Below are 21,049 nucleotides of genomic sequence, written 5' to 3' on the forward strand. Positions count from 1 at the left end.
TCGACAATAACATAACAAAAGTCAAAAGTATCCATGGTCAGCATTTTTAAGGATTTTGTTAAACCAGTATAATATGGAAATGCAGTCCACTACGTATGCATTTCTAATCTTTGATGTTCATTGTTTTGTTTGTCTTTCGTTTGCCATTGTTTAATAGGTCTTTGTATTGTAATATATATGCAGCTGTGGAACTTCTTAACTTTGTCGTTGTTCGTTTGCGTTTCGTATGTTGCATAGTAAATCGCCTATTTTTATTCATTTGTTTGTTTGATTGTTTTGTTTTGACATTTTTTTCTTCTCAAAGCGATTAGAATACCTTTCACGCAAAGTTTGCATCATCATTCTATGAACACTCCTGGTGTAAGGTGAATGCGAGAAAATATATCGCGTTCGGCATGTACTGTCATTACCAGAATTTTTCTTAGCATGGCCATCGTAAAAAGTAATACTGCTGTCTGGCACCGACGATTTTCTTATAACTTGGTGCAGTTTTCAGCGCCGTATATTGGTCTGTCTTTCCGAATGCATGTCTTCACATGTGTGTGCATCTGCCTGTTTGTTTCACAGTGTTTTTCTCGTTATTTTTGTTGTGTATATATATATCGTGTCACATTAGTGCGGCGGTAAGTCAGTACGTCTCTCTCTCTCTCTCTCTCTCTCTCTCTCTCTCTCTCTCTCTCTCTCTCTCTCTCTCTCTCTCTCTCTCTCTCTCTCGCTTGCTGCGTTCCTTTTGGTGTGTGTGTGTGTGTGTGTGTGTGTGTGTTCTCGCGCGCACGCGCACTCTTAAGAAAACAGTTTAGCATTTGGGGGTGAAGATATGGGTTAGTAATACACTGTTTCGTGACGCGTCACTGTCACTTTTGCATAAAATATAAATGAGTACCACCCTCTTACATTCATCACAGTTATGAATGTTATGTCACAGGAGTGAGAGTCGTGTATAAATAAGCAAGAAGGCTTTCATTGCGGGATCACATTTCTTCGACTGTTCGGTTGAAAATAACCACACAAACCAGCTCACTTCGTGTCCAAGTTCATAACCTTTTATCAACAGTAACGCAAACCTCAGTTCATGTACAAGTTCATAACTTTTCTTCAACAGTAACTACCAACGTTCGTTGCGTACGATATGAAACTGATATCATTATGCAGAAGCACGGAAACATGCTCGAGTCATAAGCTGTGATATTGATATGATTGAAATTAACAACACTCTTGACCCGAAGATCTCAGGTTAAAAAGAGACAACGATTAAATCACTGTATATCATAGCGGGTCTTTTGGTGGGCACGTAACCTTTCATTCCGCTGTGTTCGCCTTTCGTACATTCTGTTGCTCAATCTTTTTCAAAGAAAGGGATTAAAACGTTTGTGTAACGTATACGACTAGCCTAAAGTGTGAGTACTTCTGGGGGAGATGGGTTAGACTAGAGGTTTTTGTTAGTCGTGGTAGTCTGTGCCAAGTTCGTCTAATGGAATATAAAAGAGGAAGAGAAAGGCAAATAGAGGATAATCGCGTTTTAATTACTGCATTTAGAGTTTTGCGGCGAAGCGTATTCTCCGCATTTCTATGAAAGACAGATGTTTATTATTTGTCGTTGTGATCGCGAGTCTAATGCTGTGTCAATGTTTGGGGAGATTGAAATAGTTGTTATGACCGTTGTGCATGTCAGTTTTCCGCTTGATTTCGCTTAATGGAGTTTACTGAAAAGTTTACATAACAGGATTTTTTTTACTGTTCTTCTATGTAAATGCTGGGTGTGTCTGTGTGTGTGTGTGTGAGTGTAAATATGGGAATGTCAAGAGAAGTTCAAGGAATAATATAAGATGTTTGATGGGTTGTTGACAGACCAGCTTTTTTGTCGGTCCGAGGGGGAGCATATCGTCTTTTGTTTCATATTTATTGACCAAGGCCGAAGGCCGCGGTCAATAAATATGAAACAAAAGTCGATATGCCCCCCGAGGACCGACAAAAAAGCTGGTCTGGCAATAAACCATCAAACATCGTTTTTGTCATCATTTTGGTGGTTCAACATTAAGTGAAAAATCAACACAGGGAGCCATGGTTTGAAACGCGAGTTCTGTTATTATAATGCATGTTCGGGGCCCCAGCACGTTGTTCAAAGCTGGCGTGCGAAAGCAACTTACTGTGTGTGATTTGAGTTTATTATGTTGAGACAAGTATGTCAGGTTTGAGGATGCGAAGTTCTGTAGGTTCCGACTACAGAGTGGTGTGTGAAACCAACAGCAAGCGCCTTTGAGACGATAGTGCCCACATGTTGCATTCGAGCGATGGGATTGTCGTATTTCAAACGAGGTGATTTGCTTGCACAGTCAGCGTTGACCATCTCACAACAGATCTGTTATGTGGATTATCGTGCGACGTTCGAGTCGGGGGCAAGGAATCGCAGGAAGCAAAGATGAGTCTTTTTCCATTGTCACCTTTCTTTCCGGTTGTTGGTGCATATAATATTGTGCGGACAAAATGATGCGACGGCGAGTGTTTTTGCCTCCAAGATTTTGTGGTGTGGGTATTGTTTTGCTCGTTTCATACCCACACCAAAACCTGAAACACACCCCACCCCACCCTCCCCCTCCCTCACAATCAGTCCATGAACACAAACACTGACACACACAAATTAATGATCAAGTTACCCCCCCCCCCCCAACCCTTCACTTGCACACCTGCAACGCAGACGATCATATTATTGATTAAATATTCATATAGGTCAGTGTTGGGTTTTTTGTTCTTGTTTGTGTTATTGCAGAATCGGTTTTCTCTTATTGCTACACGTGTCTCTTCATTACATTTCACCATCGCCCTACCACCCTGCCCCTCTCGGTATTCCACCCCTCGGTTTTCAGTGGTAAATATTAGTAATCGAATATTGAAGCTACGTTGAGTCAAAGGTCACAGAAGATTTGCATCGTGCAGCACTGCACGAATTGGGTCAAAGGACACAAACGATTTGCGTCGTGCCGCGAAGGAAAGATAATCGCGATCTTGTTTCTCATTGCCTCTCTGTTTTTCATTAGACTTGTCATTCTGCTTGCTCGGCTTTGTCAGATGTCTTCATTTCTTGTTGCTATGTTCTTTGCTTTTTTATTATTATTTTTTTATTTGCGCGTAGTTTATCGATACAACGTCTTGTGCACGGGTCAAAATGTGTGTGTCAGGGGTCAATTGGTTTGACTTAAACTTACGTTCGTGTTTCTCCAAACAGAGATACACGCACTCCATGACTTTGTGAGAAGATAAAACATATCGATAGGTTTCATTTGTTTGCGATAAAGCATAAATGTATGACCTTTGATGAGGTAGTTTTGTTTTTTGTTTACATTTGCCAGTTTGCCAGTTCGTATTTGGAACTTGGCGAAGCAGTGTCGTCTGTTTAGGTCTGGGGAAACGCCAATGAAAAGAGCCGAAGAATCCTCGAGCGTTTCTATTGGGTTTGCTTTTGATTATCCATGTAATAGGGCTTCCTGCAGCTATGGTAACCGGGGATTTATTCCCCGGGGAACATGAGATTTATTTCCCAGGTGCTTGTGAATGAAAACTCGTGAAAATGATGACAATGCTTGTCGTCATTATAGTCTACCTGGTCGTAAAAGGTATATAAATTGTGTACTGTTCCAAAGCCGAACAACTAACACCATCAACTTTATACATCTGTTTAACCCACCCATCTCTCTCTCTCTCTCTCTCTCTCTCTCTCTCTCTCTCTCTCTCTCTCTCTCCCTCCATCTCTTTCTTTCCCTCCTCCCTCCCTACGCTCTCTCTTTATTTCCCTCCTCCCTTTCTCTCTCTTCCCCCTTTCCTTCCCTCTCTCTCTGAGCTAGCTAGTGGGTAGCGGTTTCGGTGCTACAGCTACCTCCTGCCCTAAGTACTAACGCACTTTACCCCCTCCCTGTCAGCAAGTGTAATATCTGTGACCATGCAGATATGAAATATGAAATATGGAGACGGTTCGGTCAAAATGATGACCACAGATAGTTTTATTCTTCCGTAAGAAGCCAGTGGGACGCTTTCGCCCTCGTATATTTCATCGCCTGCCGACTTCTGTGATTATTATTAGTTTCTGTCGATAGCATTCCTTGTTACAGCTGCCGCTCTGACACGTTTCTGCCACTTCATAGTTTTATCTACTGCTGAGAACAAGCTTCTGTTAACCTAACTTTGAAACATAATCAGTAATTTTCCCCCATAAGTATAATACGCCACTTTTGCACAAGAGTTACACCGTCTTCTGTTTGCATTTGTGTATTGCTATCCATTCTGGAATCACAATTATTTTCTTTTGAAAGTTTTGCTTTTCATGGTCGCTGGGTGTCACTTGAGATAGGAAGCGAGAATGACTATTCATTCATGTGTGTTCTACGAAGAGGGGTCCGGAACGTAGACCCTACCCTCCGAGAAGAGTTTTCACTTTTTAAAGATCAAGATTTTTTCAACAAGATTTAAAGTAACAAGTATGAAAAGACATGCACTTTTCACTACCTGGTGTATTTGACTGTGATAGAACTAAATGTAAATACCGATGCAAACTGAGGAAGGGAACACAATTTCATCGGCCTTGCATAGCCTAATAGCTTGAAGGGACGAAAATAAACACACACACACACACACACACACAAAACACCAATCGAAGAGGGATTTGAAGTGCATTTCGTAACATAAGCAAGATTTTTAAGGACCAAGGACACTTGTAATATATAGAGTATCACATCGCATTGTAATCCCTCTTTTCTTTCTTCCCCTTTTTTTTCAGTCAACGAAGCCTGTCTTTGGAATGGCTCTGACCGCTGTGTACTGGAACTGTCTGTATATATATATATATATATATATACTAGAATGAATACCCGCTTCGCCGGGTAGCCGGCTTCGCCGGGAAGAAGTACTTAGAGTCGTACGCCGGCTTCGCCGGGTCCGAACAATGGACCCGCCAAGCTTAGGTCCCTCCCAGATTCGTGGAATGGGAACAGCACGAAAATGATTCAGTGGCCATAATGCCATTCCTGACCATATCGAGTCCCATCCTTGTCGACGAATGTAACCGTGTTAATCACCTTTGGAGGCGAACTCCACTCAAACAGGATTGAGCAATTTATAGCTTATCTGTAAGCCCTTTTGAACTGTTATGGCTTTTCAAAGGAAGGCCAGTACATACAAATACACAAAAGCCGCCAGACCACATCACAAACAGAACTGAACAATCCCCAGGTGTTGCTCACATAGAGAGACACACACACACACACACACACACACACACACACACACACACACACACACACACACTCACACACACAAACACAGAGAAGCCGTATCTATAGAGAGATAGATGACAGTGTATTTTTCGCGTGGCTATGAACTGATTCGACCTTTGCACTTTTACAGTGAGGATAATTTACGGGTCCAATTTACGTTCTGGACACTGCGGTGACCTTCTAAAAATAGTAACAGAACGCCGGGAATATCCGAAGACGCACCACTCATACTATAGTGCACCATACGAAGGAAGGGAGGTAAACGCTGAAAACCTGGAGAAGATGAGAAGATAAGGAAGAGTTACTTATAATGGTGAAATGAACACAAAAACCAAAATCGGTTCAGCGCTGCGCGCTGAGAGCACGTGTTGAAATATCTCATCGATGATATTGTGTCCGGGGTGTAGCTGAATACGGTGTCCAAATTTGAAAAAGATCCACCGAGAACTTTGGCTTTGGTGTGTCGGTATGGGGGCCCGGGTAGCTGAGGTGGAACCAAAATAGCTGAGGTGGAACCAAAATCGGTTCAGCGCTGCGCGCTGAGAGCACGTGTTGAAATATCGACCAGGTTGTGTCCTGTCCCGGGTCTACCTGAATATGCCCACCAAATTTGAAGCAGATCCATCGAGAACTTTGGCCGTGCATCGCGAACTCACACACAGACACACACACAGACACACAGACACAAGTCGTATATATATATATATATACACAATCGAAACTGTCTGTAACAACCCCCAAGGAACCGACCAAAAGTGATCGTTATTGGCAGGTGGTCGCTATGGAAAGGTGTGAATTATACATATAGAAGAAAAGCTGACTTGTCTGGGATCCTTAGGATGGTCAGTGTTGGCAGGTTGTCTCTTCCGAGAAGCGGTCGCAAGGCTATAGGTTCGAAGCTTTGGTATCTTCCCGATGTCTAGACTAGAGCTGGCCTTTTCTGTGAGGATTGCACGCTTATCTTGGCTGCCATATATTGAAAAAGTGTACAGAAATGATGAGAAATATACACAAACAGAGCTTGAATAAGGGTGGCTATTATTATTAAGAAGGTCCCGCATAAAGTATACGGTGCAATAGTTCCTCTGCTGTGGTACCCTTTGGTACCATGCCATGCTGTGGGTAGCACCCCCAACAACACACACAGCCAAGAGATGCGTGGCTCTGATAGTGGATCTGCTGAGTTGTAAATCCGTGTTGGGGAGGTATAAATCCTCGTCACCCGTCAAATTTCCTCCCCCCTTTCCCACATAGCAAGGCTTCTCTCTGGCTCTGGTCTTGTCGATTGAAAGGTTAAAATCGCAGCTGCGTCGCCGACGACAACGCGTGACGCTTTTGCCTAGAAACAACAGACCTTTCAACTGACGGCGTCGTGTGTATAGAGAAACAAGAAGCTAATAGGCTTATTTAGTACAGGCTTTTTTCAACCAACCACATTCGTTTCGTGCCATATAAGGAAGTGCTACATCACAAATGTTGCGTACACGTCATTTCCGGTTGGCGGTGAAACGAAGTTCACACCAAAAACACAAACGACTTTCGTTGATTTGTGTAATTCTACGAATCTACTTTCGTTGACTTTGTAATCATGTTTTGGTTATTTCTGTATGAAAACCTTTAATGTATTGGATATAGGATACCTGATCGTTATTTTAACTGTTCTAAAGTCGATCTTTCACTGCATTTCTGTAGCATACATTTGCCTAGGTTGCGCTTGGGAAAATGAAAGATGGCGGCCCGGAGCCGGTTGCCGCTTCACGACTTTAGAGTTCTATTTCTTCCCTAATATCAATAGAATACTTATATTTAAAGGGCAAACCTTAATCTATGAACTGTCTCACTTTGAACAGTTATAAATTGTATGAGTAGAGCTTCGGGTTGCAAATTAATCACACATCGCACATCGCACGAGTTATTCGTTTATGCCAGACGTTGTCGTCCGGTATTCGCGTCGTTATTTTAACCTGTCTTTCAGTGTTGCCTTGCGTTTAATTCAGTGAAAGTAAGGGTCTTGCATTCAGGTGCTGTGCGAATGATGTGAATGATGTAAGTAAAAGAGAGGGAAAGAAAGAGAGGAAAAATGAGTGTGTTTTGAAGGTCGCGGTGGCCTGCTGATGTTTGTTGATTGAGAGTTTTCTGCCCGCCTGCCTGGGATTAGCAGTGGTAAAGGACAGGGATTCCCTGCCTGAAATAGTGATGAGATGAGTTACCAGGGTAAAGTATGGGGTAGGGTCTCCGCGGGTAGAAATTGCAACGTCAGCTACTATATCCTGCATGTCATTTCTGTCTCGGTGCTGGTTTAAATCAGACTTTGATTCAATTGCAATATCGTGTCAGTGTCTTTACAAATTTGATCCGTACTCTATATCATGTTAGTGTACCAGTCCTTCTACCGGTCTGTATGTTTCAGTTTGTCTGTCTTGCTGTCCGAGGCTGTCTGTCTATCTGTCTTTTACCCTTTCTCTCACTCTTTCGCCTTTTCCCAGTCCGCCTACTCCTAATAAAACGCACAAAATACATCAACACACGTGGAACTGCTTTAGCCACTTCCCTCAACAATTCGTCATCGAAAGTTGAAAGGGTAAGATCTAGGATTGATCCAAACATCAACAAATCTTTTTTGGTCAAAGTTCAGGCCATTGCTCCGGAAATGCGGACAAATTCAGGTTCTCATTCTAGACAAATTCAGTCTTTAAAAAAAACCCACAAATCTTTCTCGTTTATAGCGAAAAATTCATGCACTTGAGTGTTTTTTATTGACTTTTTAAAAAATCGAAATGTCGACATATTCAGTGGGTTTTTTCCTGTCAACAAACCATGTTTGTTTTGTTAGCTGCATGTGGAAAACATTTCCTGCCACATCCAAATCACTTTCAGACACTTATGTAAGAAACTTAAAACCTGAGTAAATACGTAACTTCCGAAGCTCAAGCCGCCGCCGTTCCTTTGTCGACCTACCGCGGAGACACATACTCTTTAACGCTCAAGTCTAAACATTTATAACAGATTCAAGTGTGTCCCGGAACGGAGAACACCCGTAAACCGAATCACGCCTCTTTAAAGGTCGCAGAGGCTGTTGTCAACGGCGCAACATAAAATGCTAAGACGGAGTGAATGCTCTTCCGTAAAACGAATTTCGATGTACAAGGTAATTCTGTTGTCAATTTAACGGCAGGTTTCGCGCCGAATATAATTAAGAAGGTGGAAAATTGTAAAGATCAAAGCAGAAGTTACTGTCGTCTTGAAATGAAAGATTTCACGGGTTAGTTTTATACGAGTTTGTCATTGTCCGGAGTGGTTTGAACCTGCGTTTAAATTGTTTATTGCGCGTGCTCCGTATTTGGGTAGGCATTAACGTTCAGTGTCTCACACAACAGCCTTTTTATTTTTTACCTTTGTGCATGGTCTGCGGAGCGCCGTATGTCTATTTTGTCTAAGTTAAGCTGTCTAGATACATAAAAAAACCACCAAAAAACAAACAATGTGAACACAATATATGCACATATAATGAACTAGATGAATACCCGCTTCGCCGGGTACGGCTTCGCAGGGAAGAAGTAGAGCCGAATACCCAGCTTTGCCGGCGCACCGTACGAAGGAAGGGAGATAAACGCGCAAAACACTGGAGAAGATAAGGAAGAGTTACTGGGAATGGATGTACAGAAAAACCAAAATCGGTTCAGCGCTGCGCGCTGAGAGCACGTGTTGAAAATTTTCGCCGGGAAGAAGTAGAGCCGGGTGAGTGGCGCACCGTACGCGATTGACGCCACACGAAGGAAAACTTCTAAAAATAGTAACGGGAACAGTGACCTTCTAAAAATAGTAACGGGAATATGGATTGACACCACACGAAGGAAGGGAGATAAACGCAAAACACTGGAGAAGATAAGGAAGAGTTAGTGGGAATGGATCTGGGAAGATGAACAGAAAAACCAAAATCGGTTCAGCGCTGCGCGCTGAGAGCACGTGTTGAAAATTCTCATCGACCAGGTTGTGTCCGGGGTCTACCTGAATATGCCCACCAAATTTGAAGCAGATTCATCGAGAACTTTGGCCGTGCATCGCGAACACACACACACACAGACACACAGACACAAGTCGTATGTATATATAGATTCTTAATCTATTAGTGTTTTTGTCGGTTTTTGTGTGTGTGTGCTTGAAGATTTTGAATGACTTTCATTGAATGTATTCGATAACATACAATAAAGTTCGCCCCATAATGACCAAGTTCAGCTGCAAACGTAGACACTTCGAAGTTTATAGTTTGGCAAATCCTTGAAGCTCGCTGAGTTCAACTACATTCAGTGCACCGTCTCTTCTGCAGTCGTTCTCAAGAACAGATTCTTGCATCTGTAACTCAGTTGGTTTTGTTTCGGCTGCAATCTGTACAGAAAATACTTATACATGTACATAAGAATCTCCGTGGCTTAATTTTTGGGGAATTCTATTTCTTTCTTTAATTTTGAGGTGCTGATTCATTGCCAAGCACGCCGTTTTGTTCATCGCCTGTCTATAAAGCGTATCTTGCAAAACTGCGCGCAATACTTCAAAACTGCAGAAGATGCTCTAACGATAGCACGGGTTTGCCATGCATGTCTGCACATTGTGGAAGCTCTTTTCAATTTCAGACAAATAAATCAGATGCTATCACTGGTTGTGGTAAGAGTCTCGCGTACAATCTTAACACATTACACTTCAAGTTTGCATACCAGACTCCATTCAAACAGCACGTTAATACGTACCATTCTCCACAAAACTTTGATGTTATACAGATCTCTCCCGACGTCAGTCAATAGCTTCGGCTTGTGCATTCTAATTCGCCTTTGTTGTAGTTGTTCGTGTAGAGATAACCTACACGAAAGCGGAGCCTAAATTCAATAAGCTGTCTGCGGGAAGTTGGAAGATCGCACGAACGATGCAAATACGATACAAGGTTTTTGTGGCCGCCTTTCTTTAAAGGCGGAGGTCCCTATCCTATCGCCCGTGTTTTTTTAGTTTTTTTTAAAGACATTTTCCCTCCCGTGTAAACGATACATTTGGTTTCATAACTTAAATATAACAATACAAGATCTAATTCTTATTTAATTTTTTGTTTCTCTTTATTTTTTTCTGAAACAGAAGTACGCACATTTTGATGGTTCAGCGGGACAATATCACTGCATTGGCAGAAGAAACCACTTTTATGCGCGCAGGTCAAAGTGAACTTGAAAGATAGGCGACGATTCTGTTTTGCCAATAGAAAATACTTTTAAGGCGGAATTTGCCCACAGAAAACACTTTAAAGACGGATCTCACCTCTTTCATCGCGCTGAAGGAGAAGACGAGTGACGCAAAACGTGCAACTTTGAGCAATCTCACAGCCCCGAGAGATAGGGAGCAGACGATTTGTCTACACGGTCTCTGTCATCTGAGGTCAGTGATAAGCGACCATGTAGTAGGGGCAGGCTTTAATTTGTCTCTCTGTTTTTCTCTGTCTCTCTGTTTTTCTCTGGTTCTCTGTTTCTGTCTCAGTATGTCTGTTTTGTCCTTCGGTCTCTGCCTGGATTCCCCCTCCGCTTTAAAAACTCTCTGTCTGTTTTTGTCCCTGTCTCTCCCCCTCTCTCTCTGTGTCTCCGTATGGCTCGCTCTGTCTCTCCGTCTGTCTTTCTGGTTGATTCACTCGATCTCTTTATATTTGTGTACGTTTTCATACATGCAAGCTCGTGAGCACATGCACGCGCGTTCGTGTGTATCCGACACTGGGTGTATGCGTCCAGGACAGTTTTATTGTGAAATAGCGGAAGCTTTTTTTCCTTAGCCTCAGTTGTCATTGAAGGTCAGCTAGCAACCTGGGTGCTTATGTAAATCAAGGTAACAGACTTTGAGAGATTTATAATCCATTATACTCAAAATCTGTTGCTTGAAAGTTAAGCTTTGACAAACGGCACCGACGCAGGTAACAGAATTCGAAAGCGGCTCAGAATCTCATTATACCGTGGCTTTTGGACCTTGCAGTCTGTAATCTGTTGGAATCGCATGTTGCAGTAATCTGGTGCGACAAAAGCCTGGGGTGTTGAGATTGATTTTGGAAAGTTTGGGTTGATCGAATCTAGATATTTAACACCTGCATGCGTGGCTTTTTTACGGCGTGTATTGTAACCTTGGGCAGCAAGCAGTCTATAAAAGAAATTCACTTGGATTTAGCTTGTGTAAAGACAGGTTTAAGAATAGATATGAACTTAATATTTTTGGAGGCTCTGGTACTGTGGACACGGCCTTTTTGAATGAATTGAAATTTTTACCAGCGACAAAGCATCCGTGACGAGACGAAACTAGAGAAGGCCTGATTAGGTTTTCATCGAAACATCTTTTTCTTTGGCAATTTCTTTTGTTCAACCATTGTGATAAAATGCGTTAAAATACTGGTAAGCAAAGGGAACAAGTATCCTGTTTAAAATGGTAATCCAAAACAATAGTTGATGTTTTTTTGTGTGTCAGCACGAATTTCGCTACATTTCAATATGTACCGGTTCGGTGGAATAATTGGGATGCACGCACATCCGTTTGTACTCTTGTACAGGACTTCAACTCTTCTTCTTGACGACCTAACACCCTCTCAAGACGGATGGATTTATAGGTATCCTGCTTAGAGCCGAGTGTATAAGTTCTCGGGTATTACTACAGGATGACAAAAACTCAGCGCTTAGAAGTATTTGACCTCGTCACCAAAGATTGTGTGTGTGTGTGTGTGTGTGTGTGTGTGGTTTGTTTGTGCTTGCGTGCGTGCGTGCGTGCGTGCGCGTGTGTGTGCGTGTGCGTGCTTGCTTGCTTACGTGTTCATGTCTATGTGCCTATGTACGTGCGTACTGCCGTCCACACATACGTGCGTACGTGCGTGTTAGAGGAAAACATAGTTGAAGAGCAACACAGTTCCACCAGCGGAGTCTTGGGAGCTTAGCTGTTCCTTTGATGTTCTCCATCGATAATCTGCAGGCAAAGACGGCGGGGCCTAGGGGACAGATAGCGAGAGATATATACGGTGATATTAGACAGATACATTCTCGGGGGTCTGGCTCTTAGACCCAGCAGTGGGTCCAGAATACACCCAACTTTGCCCGTCTGAGCTTTCTCCTCTTCTGTGACATTTTTTTCAGCGGTCCGTCTTGGGGATTAGCACGGAGTGGACATGTTTGGGACATACATTTTCCGGGGTGGACGTCACACCCATTTTCGTGGGGCGTCCTTTTTGGTTTGGGATTTAAGTTGGGAATTGTGATGGAAACTTTGGTCCGCAGTTTCGCACCGAACCCTGCTGCGTTGTTTGTGTGGGCTGGGGTTTTCGTCTGCGTCCTGCTGGGGTGACAATAAGCCTTGAGTTTGCTCAGACTGATATCTGCGATTTACTAGTTATTCTGCCGCCCAACACACTCTCCCTCCCAAACCCAATACCTCCCCCGCTCCTCCCTTCTCATCTCGCCATGAACTCAAAGGTGACAATCGCAACTCGAATGCGCGACAATATATTTATGGAAAAGTGGATGATATTAAGATTTAAACCTCCTCGTAGCAGTGTAGACTACCTCAGACTATAGTGATGTTTTTCTTTCGTCCTCTGTCGTAGTCGTCTTCGTTTCAGATCCTTTGCACACTCCCCCCCCCCCCCCCAAGACATCGGTACAACATAGCAGTAGGTGTGTGTGACAAAAGTCAGATCAGCCGCAACAGTAGAAATCCAACTCAATACAGAGCACAATACGAACAGACAGACAGACAGACAGACAGAGAGAGACAGAGAGAGACCGAGACAGAGAGACAGAGACAGAGAGAAGAAGGAGATAACGTCAACTGACCCGCTGAGGGCAAGTACCAAGCGAGGTCGAGAACGAAATAAAAGAATGGAAACGTAGGCTGACGTCTTATCAATGTGGAACATGACTTCCTGACTAAATTAGCGAGCACACAGGTTAGGATACAGTTACCGAGCACAGCGGTTAGGTTAGTCACTGATAGTATCCACGCATCAAGCAGTCATACATTCTGTTTGTGTTGATGTGACTGTATGACTAGTGATCGACGGATTACATTACGTTTACGGCAAGGTCCGTTTTGTGTGACTGACAACCAGTTTCCTTGTTTTTGATTTATTAGTCATCAAGACCTTAGGATGGGTGATCAATCAATCAATCAATCAATCCCACAAAGAGTTTAATTTTTTTTCTTAGATGTTGTTTCCAGGTGTTTTACCATGCTATGTTTTCGTATAGTCTGTACTTTTGGGTTGTACGTGAAAACGCAAGTTTTGAATATCAGAATTGTACTACGTTGCAAGCCCCTGGAGCAAATTTTTGATTAGTGCTTTTGTGAACAAGAAACAATTGACAAGTGGCTCTATCCCATCTCCCCCATTTCCCCGTCGCGATATAACCTTCGTGGTTGAAAACGACGTTAAACACCAAATAAAGAAAGAAAGAATATCAGAAAGGTACAGCAAGACACACGATCCGTTCAATTTTGCTGTTGACTTCAGATACCTGCGGTCACCTTTTGGCTTATCATTACTATTATTGAGTCACTTGAGAAAATGTGACTCTATGTAATCGGTCAGTGTTAGTCTGTCCGGCCGGCCGTCCGTCCGGCCGGCCGTCCGGCCGGCCGGCCGTCCGTAGACACCACCTTAACGTTGGACTTTTCTCGGAAACTATCAAAGCGATCGGGCTCATATTTTGTTTAGTCGTGACCTCCAATGACCTCTACACTTTAACGATGGTTTCGTTGACCTTTGACCTTTTTCAAGGTCACAGGTCAGCGTCAAAGGAAAAATTAGACATTTTATATCTTTGACAAAGTTCATCGGATGTGATTGAAACTTTGTAGGATTATTCTTTACATCAAAGTATTTACATCTGTAGCCTTTTACGAACGTTATCAGAAAAACAAGGGAGATAACTAGCCTTTTCTGTTCGGCAACACACAACTTAACGTTGGGCTTTTCTCGGAAACTATAAAAGTGACCGGGCTCAAATTTTATGTGAACGTGACTCATTGTGTTGTGAATAGCAATTTCTTCCTGTCCATCTGATGCCTCATATAATATTCAGAACTGCGAAAGTGACTCGATCGAGCGTTTGCTCTTCTTGTTCCTTTTTGACACGCTCGATCATTCCTTGGCCTCGAAGTCTGCTTGTAAAGGCTGGCCTCTCTATATAATTATCTTCAAGGCCAGCTTACAATACAAACCTGCAGAGACCTTTTGGTGAAGACGAAGACTGGGGAGGGAAGGTGAATAAGGGCCCGGCTGGGTGGAGGAATCCTTCGTCCTATCATGGGTAAAACGAGGTAAAGCCAGTCATTCATTGGCCAAAGTCGACTTCGCGAAGCTCGCTGCATCAAGCTTTGGCAGTGAATTTTCGGTTGTTTGTTCGTTCATGGGCTGAAACTCCCACGGCTTTTACGTGTATGGCCGTTTTTACCCCGCCATTTAGGCAGCCATACGCCGCTTTCGGAGGAAGCATGCTGGGTATTTTCGTGTTTCTATAACCCACCGAACCCTGACATGGATTACAGGATCTTTTTCGTGCGCACTTGGTCTTGTGCTTGCGTGTACACACGGGGGTGTTCGGACACCGAGGAGAGTCTGCACACAAAGTTGACTCTGAGAAATAAATCTCTCGCCGAACGTGGGGACGAACTCACGCTGACAGCGGCCAACTGGATACAAATCCAGCGCGCTACCGACTGAGCTACATCCCCGAATTTTCGGTAAAAAGACTTCTTGAAGTCTTGGCGAAGTCAACTTCGGGTTCAATTAAGGACGGGCCTTAAAGGAAGAAACATCTCATAATGCTTTGGTCGTAGCGGAGCGTAGCATAGACTTAACAATAACAACAATAACAATAACAGCACTTTATTGTCCATTAAAATACTACATAAAAATGGAAATTTTTCTTCGGCACACCCTGTCTGCCTGTAAACGATTATAACAACAATTGTATAGGACGACACACATAAAACATAAAACATAAAAGGGATACAATCAAATATGATATTGCACTATGTAAATTTACCCTCTCATATCACAGGAGTTGGGTTTCACAGCCGAGTAATCACATTGCAAATATTTCCCACACACCTTCACATGTACACATTGTTTATTTTTTTTATTTTTTTTACATATATTACGATCCCTGTTGCTAATCAGCAATACTAAACAACACATTAGCGAACGCCTTGGACTCGTGACAGATGTGTAATAAATATTATGTTGATAGACAACATTGCATGCAAACAGCGGAAAACGTTCACTCTCGGTTGCTGTAATTTAACTGCTGATAAATCATTTCTGACATTTTAATGCACGTCACCATACCGAAAACCGAGGAAAAGGAGCTTTGCTGTGTTTCAAAATAAATTAGTTAAGTGTAGCGTGATTCAAACTTTGTTCGTGATTGTCTGCTGTAAAGTCCACCGTTTTACATTGTATTTTCCTATCGCAACAATCATTTCTTTTAAGTATCCAGGTGTTCACGAAGTAATATTGAAAATACAAAAATGCTTGTATTCATAGTTCCAACTTCTGAGAACGTTGCTGTCACACTTTTGTCGGTTTTCATGTGACTGCAACTAGAACATCAACGCTTTCTCTCTTTTTGGTAACTGAATCTGTCTGTCTGTCTGTCTATATCTGTCTGCTTGTCTGTCTGTTGTCTGTCTGTCTGTCTGTCTGTCTGTCTGTCTGTCTGTCCATCTCTCTCTCTCTCTCTCTCTCTCTCTCTCTCTCTCTCTCTCTCTCTCTCTCTCTCTCACATAGTGAGTAATTGTGTGAGCCGGTGACATAGTGAGCCAAACAGGACAGTCGGACGGCGCAGACCGCATATTCAGACATTGTTGCAAGTTCTGCATGCCGCACCGGATCACTAGCCCAGGGGGTTATGGACTTCGTTTTTATCCCTTTTTTGTGAATTATCACAAACGTGGGGCGACAGCAAAGCAATAACAGCAATGAATATCTCCGTGCTGCCGACGCCCTGTCTTGGTGGACAGGTACTGTGCTTCTTCTGGAGGCGGTAAATGAATGCGATTGTTTCCGAGTAACATTTCGTTATCGGCTTCCACTTGTGTCTTAAGTGCTGGACTTGTTCACAAACGGAAACTCCCTTCCGCATGGTGGACATTGTGTGTGTATGTGTGTGTGTGTGTGTGTGTGTGTGGTTGTGTGTGTGCTTTTCGTTGGAGCTTCTTTGTTGGGGTTCTTGAAGTTTTGTTTTGTTCCCTTGCAGCTCATCTTTGTGGTTGGAAGAAAGCGCTTGATAGAAAAGTTAATTAATTCTTCCAAGTGGTTTACATTCCAAGGCCTCTTTTCTATATCTTTGAAGATGAAGGTTTTTTGTTCTCCCCTCTTTCTTTTATTCTTTCTTTGTGCGAAAGTTACGCACACACTTTCAGCGAGGAGAGTAGAAGGTAAATAATGTGTGTGCGCGTGGGCGCGCACGTTGATACTGTGCATATACGTACGTGCGTGCTTCCACCCGTGATTGTAATTGTCTGTGAGTGCACGTGTGTCTGTATATTTATATAGTTCTGCGTGTGTGCGTGCCAGTGTGCGTGCGTGTGTGTTTCGCGTTGGTTGCCAAAGAGCCGTTAGCAAGATGCATTCTCATTAATATCTTCTTTTTTTTTCACCAGCAGAGCTGTCTTTAGCAGACACTTCCTCGTGTCTAAAAATACAATTGCACAAGGCTTTCTGTCAAAAATGTTTACTGTGCCTGGCGTTGCTGGTATGACGATCACCGCATACATTGAGTAAACGTTTACTGGCAACGTCTACAACGTTCCTCATTCCCAGGGCCACCTCCCTCCCCCTCCCCCTCCACTCCGGCATCCACCCTCCTGTGTGGAATCTATTGAGGGTTACTGCTGTGTTGTGATTGCAAAGGATCACTATTTCTCTGTCACTGTTTCTGTCTGTCTGTCTGTCTGTCTGACTCTCTCTATCTCTCTCTGTCTCTGTCTCTGTCAGTCTCTCTGCACAGTCTTTCTGTCTATGTCTGTCTGTCTGTCTGTCTGTCTCTCACTCTCTCTCTCCTTCTCTCCCCCTCTCACCCTCATCTTTTTGTGTGGAGTCACAGACGATAACTGCTGTGCGGTGATTGCCAAGGTGTCGGTGCTATAGAATTGCAGGTGCACTTTCGCACGCCCTGCGTTTTTTTGTTGAGCCAGGGAGCGAGTATGCATATGATTGCTTTATGTTGGAGAATAAATAAGGAGAAAGGTAGGGTGGGTATGCACTCTTTTCTCTCTATGTGATGTAGGGAGGTCTGTCTCTGTCTCTTTCTCTGTCAGGGTGTCTCTGTTGGTCTGTGTGTTTCTGTCTCTCGCTCTGCCTCAAACACTCTCTCTCTCTCTCTCTCTCTCTCTTCTCTCTCTCTCTCTCTCTCTCTCTCTCTCTGAGAGGAAGGACCGGGATGGGGAAGATGGTCACAGTGCGCGATAAGCGTCTTTAAAGGTGCGTGTACATGTGTGTGCGTGTGTCCGAGTCCCTGTGCTCATTCGCAGCTTTTGCAGGTAAAACCCCACACAGGTGTACCCACACTTTATGCACGCACATGCTCCGCATTGGAAAACTCAACTACTGACGTAATCACACTTTTTAAACCACAAACAGTTTATTGTTCAAGATATGCAATTTACTATGCCTACATTCCTCCTTAAGAAAAAAATAAGGTATTTTCTTTTAACAGTTTTGATACTGTGGCCGCACACAGCGATATAAAGGCGAGGTCGTGCTCGTGTAATTGTAGTTTTATGTTTTGCAAGTGAAGATAGGGGGGCTTCGCACCTCACATTGTGGGAAGCCATGTAATGTTTCGGGTCACAGCGTCTGATCGGCTTTCTGTCTGCTTCATGCGTTCAAAACCGCGGTCGCCGCTAGAGCTATCTATGAGGATTTTTCTTTCTGCATAGCAATGTTACTTTGTCGTCGGTTCTTCCTCTTCCTATTTGCCCCCACCCCCACCTTCCTCCTCTCTGCATCCTCATCTCCTCCTAGCGTGTCGAGTTCGAGGGAAAGTTGATATTGACCAACTTAAAAAGAAAGAAAATTATGTTTTAATTTTCGACTTTTTTTTTCTTCTGATTCATGTTTGAATTGTTAAGCAGAGAGGACTTGGAGAGGACAGCACGTTTCGCCCTGCAGTCCGGACTGACGATCTAACAGCGAACGACAAGAAGAAGAAGAAGAAGAAGAAGAAGAACTGGGTCTTTTTAGGTATTCTTTTTCTTCTGGCGTTTCCTGACTTGTTTTCTCTGATTGGAACAGCGAATCCGCTGGTCGATGCGGTTTACACACATTTTGAGAGTAGGAAAAACGAACATACATTAAAAACTTACATGATTCAATAACCAATACATAAAATTGTTTGTTTTTGTGTTTGTTTTTGTGTTTGTTTGTTTGCTTGTTTGTTTGTTTGCTTTGTTCTGTTGTCGGTGTTTATGTAGGTATATGTATGAGAAGGATTCTCTCTGTCGGACAACTGAACGCACTGAACGATTCAGTTATTAATAACAGGCTGTGATTTCATCGACACAAACCATGCACGTGTTCATCAGAGATGTGAATGTCATTATGCACGGCATAGTTTTTTTTATATCCGCAGTTTGCCTAAGGGGTTTTGGTATTTATGACTTCTTTTTGTTGTTTTTCATGTAGGCTTGTATGTCTTTATGACGACAAGGCATGATCTATCTCACACCCACACATTTTTACTCCCTGAGGGTGTTGCATTTCTTATTATAGACTGATCCACGAGAGAACTACGGCGAATATTTATCATGATTTCAACAAGAACAATTTTTTTTCTAACTTAGTTCGAACCTACCGCTTCGATGGCGCTGATATAATTCACATATGATTTTGATTTAAAAATGTTCTGAAGCTTTTAGAAAAAGCCTGAAATGCATCTTGTGCGGATACCTATCATATATGCTTTTCCCGATGTTGTCCAACTTTTTATCCTGAATAAAAGAGGTTTTTGAAGGCTAAATTGGCGGGTGTGGTTCTGGGTTTGTCTGTTATTTTATCGTCTCCATGTTTGCTTGCCCACAGTACCATTTTAGTCTTTCATGCACTCCGACGCGACAGGATAAACGCTTTTCTTCCCTTCATGCACACAGACCACTTTTCTGCAAACGCCTTCTGCGGACAGAATGTTTGCACTTGCATTAAACCCCAGACACGCTGTCTTTTGAAAATCGCAGTATGTTGTCTGCTGGAATTCGGCAAAGCTCACGATTTTAGGATTATGTGCTGTATGTGTTATCTTCTTCTTTCGGCGTTCGCACTTAGGCTGATTTCATCTTGAAAACTTATTTGTCGTAGGATAACAGGCATGTAAGTCAGTGACGGACATGAACAAGCATTTCTGTTTCCTTGAAGTCTGCCGCTATGGCATTTTAATGTACTGGCCAATTGGCTACGCAGAAGGACATCATGTTGCTGTCACGAGAGTCAGGGATGACTGATATTGCGATTTTGCCGAAAGAAACACAGTCAAATGATGGCGAAAGAAAGTTAATTTGCAGATGTCATAATAAAATAAGTGCGTTCTCTCATTTTTGTCTCATGACACCTGGATTCATGTTGTCCTATTCTTTGTTTCTACGTTACGCAAGTTTCAATGTCTGTTCTCTTTTTATGCAGCTGCTGCTCTGACGAACACTTAGGCCCAAAAAAAAAAGAAGGTCTGTTTACGGTAACATAGGCCCAAAAAATAGGGTCGGTAGGTCGGGATTTTTATTTTTTTTTCTCCAAAAAACCATATTTTTACGTTATTTATTTATTTTTTTTTCCCCCAAATGCCAAAAAAAAGTCTAGGGTCGCGCGAAAAAAATAGGGTCGGTCGGGTTACCGTAAACAGACTATTTTTTGAGTCACTTGAGAAAAAGTGACTCTATGTAATCGGTCAGTGTTAGTCTGTCCGGCCGGCCGTCCGGCCGGCCGGCCGTCCGTAGACACCACCTTAACGTTGGACTTTTCTCGGAAACTATCAAAGCGATCGGGCTCATATTTTGTTTAGTCGTGACCTCCAATGACCTCTACACTTTAACGATGGTTTCGTTGACCTTTGACCTTTTTCAAGGTCACAGGTCAGCGTCAAAGGAAAAATTAGACATTTTATATCTTTTCTCGGAAACTATCAAAGCGATCGGGCTCATATTTTGTTTAGTCGTGACCTCCAATGACCTCTACACTTTAACGATGGTTTCGTTGACCTTTGACCTTTTTCAAGGTCACAGGTCAGCGTCAAAGGAAAAATTAGACATTTTATATCTTTGACAAAGTTCATCGGATGTGATTGAAACTTTGTAGGATTATTCTTTACATCAAAGTATTTACATCTGTAGCCTTTTACGAACGTTATCAGAAAAACAAGGGAGATAACTAGCCTTTTCTGTTCGGCAACACACAACTTAACGTTGGGCTTTTCTCGGAAACTATAAAAGTGACCGGGCTCAAATTTTATGTGAACGTGACTCATTGTGTTGTGAATAGCAATTTCTTCCTGTCCATCTGATGCCTCATATAATATTCAGAACTGCGAAAGTGACTCGATCGAGCGTTTGCTCTTCTTGTTGTTGTTGCTTATAGTGCTTTCCCTTACCTCATGCATCCGTATCTGTGAGCATCAGGCGTTCTCTTGTTTACAAGTAAATGTTTGATCTTTAACGTGCGCAACTCTTTGCTTGTAGTAAGTGCCTGCTGAGGTCATCTATGCGCGACGGGTCATGACGAATTTCAGCATTTTACC

The 21,049-nt window shown here is 42.8% G+C and overlaps 1 protein-coding gene across 3 annotated transcripts in view; it reads left to right on the top strand.

Moving 5' to 3' along the window:
• The window catches only part of LOC138962255 (spondin-1-like), a 196,869-nt gene that overhangs the window by 891 nt on the left and 174,929 nt on the right, over nucleotides 1-21,049 (top strand). The window lies entirely within an intron of this gene.

Source organism: Littorina saxatilis, linkage group LG3 (assembly GCF_037325665.1).
Source record: "Littorina saxatilis isolate snail1 linkage group LG3, US_GU_Lsax_2.0, whole genome shotgun sequence".
NCBI classification, from domain to species: Eukaryota; Metazoa; Mollusca; class Gastropoda; order Littorinimorpha; family Littorinidae; genus Littorina; species Littorina saxatilis.